General features: G+C 43.9%; 1 protein-coding gene across 4 annotated transcripts in view; it reads left to right on the top strand.

Moving 5' to 3' along the window:
- The first annotated feature begins 862 nt into the window (after positions 1–862).
- ptprsb (protein tyrosine phosphatase receptor type Sb) overlaps positions 863–7,760 on the top strand; it is a 79,394-nt gene continuing 72,496 nt past the window's right edge. For all 4 annotated transcript variants that reach the window (XM_076981214.1, XM_076981215.1, XM_076981216.1 and 1 more), the window contains exon 1: positions 863–1,148. The gene's annotated coding sequence lies outside the window, so the exon portion shown is untranslated. The remainder of the gene's footprint in view (positions 1,149–7,760) is intronic.

The following is a 7,760-nucleotide window of genomic DNA, read 5'->3' on the forward strand; positions in this document are numbered from 1 at the left end:
ACAGTAAAACCAGTTTTTCCCCTCCACTCTCTGACTTTTTGTTAATATAACATTTAATTCGGCGCATAATGCTGCAACTTCAGAATGCGTCTTGAACAAATTCTCTTCGGATCCGTGTTCCTGTTTCAGAAGGTCTCAGTACAAGTTCGGTTCAGCACCATCTAACTCATTCCATCAAGCTAATTAAGGCAAGCAATATAACTCCTTATTATGAAACCATGACAGTAGACCTTGGAGCAGGGGTGACAGGTATAGAGTAACTCGAGCCTATATTTGGCATTTACTCATGTTTTCTCAGTTTTCACATTCTAATACACACTGTATTCAGACACCATCGCTGGTTTTCTGTCCCAGCTTTAGGACAGTCCTGCAGGATTGTGTAAATGTTGTACACTACCTGGGTAATTTCACGAGACGCTTAGGCCTAGTAATTATTCAGGTAAATTATTTCAAGTGCCTTGAAGCAAGAACAAAACCGCGATCTTGTGCAGATGGTGAGTCTCCGGGACTGGGAGATATCTGCTGTTGTGGAGAAACATAATACCGAGCGGAATGTTATGCGCTAATATAATTATTCTTCGCAAGAACAACCGAACTGAAGAATAACTGCACGAGCGGACAGAGTCCGCACGCGCCACAGCCTAAACGTCCCATATAAACGCGAGACGCGCGCGCGAGGTGTGGAACAAAAAGCAAAAAAGCCCGAATTGTCCCCGTGCGCGCGCTCTGGGGTGTTAATGAAACTAGTTGGCCCGCTAGGACGCTGTTGCTGTTGGAGAGCGCGCCCACCGTCACGTCACGAGAGGGAGGGTGGAGGGAGGGAGGTGTGAGGGGGGGGGGGTACCAAGGAGGAGAGGCTGTCTTGCCGGAGCACCGATGACATCAACCACCATTCTCCTCCTCACCGCACAAACCAGCGGCGACTTCTGGAAATGGGGGCGCGCAGATAACGGGGCTGAGAGGCACCACGAAGAGGCAGGCTGCACCTCCCCAACGCGCATCTCTCCCCGGGCGGTCGCGGCGGAGCGGCCGGAGGTTGTGGAGGTGTCCGAATACACGGAATTACAGTCTAACGCTGCTCGTGCACAGGAATACGAAGCGCGAGCCCACATGAATTTGCACCACGGCTCAAACGGAACGATAAAAAGGTAAAAACGGCCTTTCCACATTCTACGGGAGAAAAGAAAGAAATGCAACCTTTTTAATTGAACCTGTACTAACGTGTGTAATATGTCCTACACTATCACTAATGACCATCACCACCATATTATTTGCAAAAATTGCCTCTTTGTGGCTGCACGACTGAAGAGGGAATTAAAACTGGATAATTGGACACAAATAGCCCCCCAGGCTACTAGCGGGGGGTAGTTTGAGGTGCAGGAATCTAACGCATGTCGTTTTTCTTACTTTGTCTCTGCTTGATAATGTGCTATTCCCTGGATATGCAGGATGTGCAGTCGTTGTTGGTCACATTGGTTCGCCTGTGCTACACAGCCACTGTTTCATTGTTCGCTTTACAATTCGTGGGGGACCGCTTCACTTATGACTGGTTGGGCGCATATGCCCCTTTGTTCTAATTTCAATTCATTTTAGACTCTATTAACTTCTGCCCGGCTCAACCCCCCTCTTCCTCCTCCTCCTCCCCCCGCTCCGGTTATGGTTTAGAAGAGATCCAGCTCTATCTACCCTCGGTTTGCCGTCACTTGTCTTTAAAAGATTCCGTCGTGAATGTTTTAAAGCATAAATGTGAATTACGATTGTCATTGGCATTATTGGGCAGTGATATAGTCAGTAATGGGCATCTTATTGGATCGCTCAGTTGTTTGATGTGGGTGATAGAGGAAAGTCTTATATTTTGGAAAGCTATTGTAACAGTAAGGACCCGCATATTATCTTATGTATATAAGTGTAGGTATGTCTTTTATTAGTAAAATTTTATATATCCAGTTCTGGATGTAGATAAGTTTATTTAGATTACTCTGCAGCAATAAATAAATGCATTTCGAATTTACTTATTACATGGACGTAATTTTGTAATAAAAAGTGGGGGGGACATGGATTCGTCGCTATTTAAATATTTGGTTTTAACCGTAAAAACTGGGGGGGACCAACACCGGCTTTTGAAAAAGTGGGGGGGGGGGGACATGTCCCCCCCCCGTCCCCCCCCCCCCCCCCCAAATTACGTCCGTGACTTATTATATAATTCGCACAAAATAGTTGACGGTTTTCTTACTTTAATTGTATTGCAGATTTCGGAAGTAATTAACTTCCACGTTGAACCAGAAATGATTTTACTAGTTATGTGTAACCGACATATGGCATACGAGTTGTCTTGTGCGTCTGCGTGCTACACCAACCAAGTCTAAAGTCCACCGACCTTTCTAAAGTCAACCACTTCAGGCGTCTCTGAGCTTCAGAAATGTCTACCCTCTCCCGGTGCCCATGCTAGGATGCTTTCCTGCACCCCCCATCTATTTTCCTACACCTTTTGTGATTACTCATTTGAAACGGCGCAGTGCGAGGCCGGGTGGCGGCGAACCAGCGCCACTCAGAGTGTGGGCCATCTCGGATCTCTCGGGCTTTTCATAATGTCTTCAGCGGACTATTTGTGGTCTGAGCGTGGGTGAGCATCCTGTCAGAATCTCCTAATAGCCTCAACCACACACAGATACTTCCTGTTTGCGCAATCCGCATAACCATAATGAGACCACGGTTGGTATGAGGATGAGGTTAGAGGCTATGGACCCAAAACTTTAACATCTGGATACGAACAGTCGAAAGGTTGAATTGAATGATATCTCAATGTTAGAAACGCACATAAAACCGTAACCATGCCAACGAAGTTGAATTCTGCTATTCTTATAGTGAGTCGATCCCAAATTTAAAACAAGATAAATCTGAACAAATGCTTGTATTGCTAAAACAAAATACATTGTAGGCGAGTGCCATTTCATATTTCAATGTGCAGTTGAAAGTGTCATTGTCAAATTGTCTTGTTTCACAACTTTCATTTTGAAAGTCATGAATTAATGAGAAAAAAAAAAAAAAATTTGACTTTGGAATGCAAAGGTTAAGTGGTCCATTGAGCAGGTGCAGTCGGTCTCACTTCAGTGAAAAACTCTGCTTGACCTGGGTGGTGATGTCATCGGTGGCCCTCTAACCGACAGGTCTCCAGTATAAGACGTAGAAAAGAGGAGGTTAATGAGACATGTCTCATGTCAACTACGGCGTTGAGGATGGAGCACAACAAATGTGGGTTTCCATGCTGAGATGAACTCGTCCGTAGCCGCGTACTGGGGAACGCCGGTTAATTGCACACTCCAAGTGTGAGTCAATTGATCGAGTTTCCTCTGACTGCCTCTTTCCCTCCCCCTTCCCCCCCCCTCTCTCTCTCTCTCCCTCGTTCACTCTGACAGTTTCTCCATCATGGGGAAGAATCCGGTTCAATTACCTGTTTCCTGTGTTTCCTCCTTAACTCTTAGTTACCGCTGTAACACTGTTGAGTGATTAATCAATGACTTGAAGCACTTGTGTTGAAGGTATTTCTAATTCCTCTATTCCTCTATGATGTCAGATTTAAAGTTATTTTACATATCAAGTTTGTAATAAATTAATAGTTTAGTAGGAGGGAGACCCTGCCCACAAATTATTTAGTTAAATATGCTAAAATATGCATGAGCTGCACTCCTGGTTTCGACCCAGAATTGAATCGAAGGGTTCTAAATCTAAATGTGAATAAAATGTAACATTGTAGGGTCAGGTGCTTTCAACCACTGTAACCGTATCCCTCATGAAGGAGGGGAGAGTGATGTGAAGACACTGAGCTCAACTCGGCAATGCCCTCAGAATCTAGTAAGAAACACCAGCGGTATGAGGGGAAATATTTCAATGCCGTGAGCCATCTTGGAGTCCGTTTCAGATCTTAAAATAGGACAGACCTCTGGAGCTGCTAATCTTGTAGATGCGGAGACGGTTTCTGCATCTTGAAACGCTCGGCCCTTTTGTTTCTGTTTAACCGGTTGGCTACTTTTCCATCACAAACTTTGCATGAGAGATTTGCAGTTGCTGGGATTACAAACATGATTTATGTGCCACGGACTGATGTGTAAAAGCTATTATTGCGAGATCATTTCTTTGCTTTCTTTGACATACTTGATGAAGGTACATTTCAACACTGTGTCGATGGACATTTAGTGCAGGTGTTCTGCTGTTCATTTGTCCTGGTGCTTTTGTGCCGTGCCGAATGGTTTCTTGAATGAATAATGCACACCACCAAGAGCCACGGCCAATGGGGAGCCTTGTTTAACGAATATCTTACTCCAACCAAAGACTGAAAGCCAATGGGGTCCATTAGCATGATCTCGTTTGCTTTGTGCTAACTGAAATGCATTAGTGTTCATTCGCTGCTAGTGACATTTAGCGTTCGTTACTCTGTGCGGCAGCAGTGCAAGGAGACGCTCGTTTGCTCCTCCCGCCCTCAGTATTAGGAACACCAATTAGCATCTCCTCGCTATGCGTTTGGGAGTCAGCGTCCCCTGGTTGAGGATAAAAATGTGATTGATACGTTCATGGCGTAACACCAACCCACCATGCATTTTGTTTTATAGCGTGCCTCATAACTTAATTATGCCACGGTCATCTTCCATTCCTCGATGGTGTATGCTAGAGAGGGCACCCACCTTGACCGAGTCAGTTCTCTCCTTGCCACCCCCCCCCCCCCTCCCCAAGCAGCCTGGGAATCTCATTGACTGAGTGCAATGTCTGAAGCAATTTGACTGACAGTACAGAGAGATGGTGGGAGAGATAGTGACAAGATGGCCGCCTCTGTTCCGTGTTGGACAGGAACCGGCAAACATGCTGAATTTGAGGCTCTTTTTTTAGACCTTTCCCACAGGCGAGTCTTTCCTGTACGTTCGGGAGTACAGGTTGAATCGCTCAGCATCCTGTACAATATGTCAGGTAGCTATAAGACTTTATTTTGGTCAGATATATTTTTCACCTTACTGATATTCAGATTATTGTCATCATAAAAAAGAAAGTAGGATATAAAAAAACATTTAAAAAAAACTGATGCTGAAAGAGACTGTCATAACAGATCACAGTAGAAAATGATCATCCCAGACACTTCTTCCTTTTAGTTTGGGTTTTTGGAGCAGAATGAGGGGATCTCATCTCTACCACTGGTATGTGACTAATTGAATTCATGACCTCTGTTCGCAGCAATGACTCTACACGTTCAGCGCAGCTTTGGGTTTGAAAGAGTGGTGGAGTTGAAATGGTGCCCTAATTCGACAGCACTGTTTGGAGAGTAGCGTCATATTAGATCGTGCATGTATCCCATTAAAGTTACTAAAAAGGCAGTAAGTAGATTAGATATATTTAAAGATATGGTGATTACGTTGCAATTGAACAAGGATCACTTACTCCTGTCCCTCCTTTTATTGATTCAACCCGAGTGGACGATTCTCAGGACTGTCTTGCAGCAACAGAATCGTAGCGTAGAATGCTTGCGTCTGATTAAATGTTTCAAATGTGTACCATGTGTCACCATCCTAGCCTTGGTGCCCTCTGCCTCTCTTTTCCAGTTCACGATTTGAGTTGGTTTTTCTTTACGTTCACGCACATTTGAGTGCTAACTGCTGATTATGAATATGCCGTGTTTCGGGTGGTTCGTTATACATGTTAAGTAACAGTTAGGTTGTTTACACGAAACTTCTTTTATATTTAGTTAAAAAGTCACAAATGTTTAAACTGGCGTTTGAACAGCCACAGACTGACATTTTGTCATCATGTTAATAATGTAGCCAAACTGAAGATACACTATTCAAAATATGCCCCTTAGACGCACGATGCAACTATAGCGTTAACTTTGTTAAAATGTTATATGTCTATACATTCCTATCATGGAAACATGGTTGAATTATTATGGTCTATCCTAACACAGGTTGAAGAACTTTGTTTTCATCAGTGTCAAAACATTCCATACCTGTGATGTGTGATGTTTACACTGATGGAGTTGACCAGTTTGACAGGAGTTTAGGGACCGGGCATTATTCAACAATGGTATTACTTCCCAACCCTGAATAAATGTAGGCCTATTCCTAAATTTATTCCATTAAAGATTACAGGATAAGTCACTCTAAAAACAAAAGGTCACTCGTACATTTTAAACTTGAATAAAGACACCGAACCATTTGTTTCAGCGTATGTTGCGAGGTGAAAATAATCCATCAAACAGTTCCCTCGCAACATTACTGACCCTTGTTTTAAAGCTTGCTGGAGAACGCTGACCTCTGACCAGCTGAGGAACAGATTGGCTACCTTTTGGTATGGATGCTTCCATTACCGTCCTGGCTCTGTAAGTAATGGTGATATCCTGCGGTGTGAATGGTCTGTCCTTCCTCTCCTCGTTTGCTCTTTCGTATTGATTTTTCCTTTGTCATGCAGATGCTTCATTCAGCTCACCCTGGAACTTATCAATCAGTGGGATCAATACTTTGTCATCAGAGTGTTCATCTGAAAGACCGATGTCCATGTTAGAGACCTTTAATAAGGTGGACAGGGTGAATAATGTTTCATATTATTTATATCTTTTCCAGATTAGGTCTGTACCTCTTAGCAGTCTTCTTTACTTCTCTTTTGAGATTCAAGATCTTTGTGGTGAAACTGGATCCTGGTACAAGCCCCGGAAGCATTGAGCTTACTGTAATAGCTACAACATCGAGAGAGCAGCACGTGGCGGCTGCCTAAAAATACAGCCCAGTCTGACCGAGCCCCGATTCAACAGACGCACTACAGCGCGACACTTTTCCTCGCTACCCATGACGCAATGGTGTCAGGCCCAGTTTTGTCTTCGAACATAATGATGAAAATCTTTGCTGACCGTGTAACTTCTGACGACTTGGGAAAACTACGAGCTCCACAGAAAGGGAAAAGATGCCTTCAGCATTTACGCTGGAGTAACATATGATGTAATTGAAATACCACAGCTACCTGGCGGTCATAAGGCAACGTAGCCCGCTTCCCAGACTGTACTAGCCATACAAACGCTTAGTCTAGCCTAGCCATTATTTATAGCGCCAAAAGGATAACTGAGAAAGATAGAAAGAAAAAGAAAACAAATCCCCAACCATCATTGCCATATTTGTTGAATATTGAACATATTTGTTGTTGTTTCGTACATGCAGGCACGTTGGCTGCACAATAATGAGCTAACACACTCGCCATGAACTCTGGGAGCGCTTGTATGGACTGAGAACGAGAAATCATGTATTTAAATAAATACAATAGAAGAATAAAAAAAAAAACAATATGCATGCTGAGAAGCGATGAGAGCTTCAGTTCACTTTTGGAATAATAGCTCGAGCATGGGTACACAGCCTGACATGATCAAATACAACAACAAAAAACAAGTGATCGAATAGTCATTAAAGTATGGTGACGGCAAAGAGACAGGTTTGCTTTGGGCAAGTCACGGTGGGGGTGGTGGTGTGTGGGGGGGGGGGGGGGGGGGGGTGGATTTAGGCCTGAAGTACCAGGTTTACAAGTCTCACAGCAAACACAGGCATGGACCTTTTAACACGGGGTTAATTACTACACCCGGAGGTCACCCTTTTTCTCTTTCCTCCACAGGGCTACTCAAGGCGTTTTTGATTCCACTCTAATTTGTCCAAATTGACATGCATAATGCTATATCCGGAGCCGGTCCGGTTTGGAATGCAGATAGTTCGGGCTTTGATCTGGCGATGTGAGCTTGAATA

Source organism: Brachyhypopomus gauderio, chromosome 19 (assembly GCF_052324685.1).
Source record: "Brachyhypopomus gauderio isolate BG-103 chromosome 19, BGAUD_0.2, whole genome shotgun sequence".
Lineage (NCBI taxonomy): Eukaryota > Metazoa > Chordata > Actinopteri > Gymnotiformes > Hypopomidae > Brachyhypopomus > Brachyhypopomus gauderio.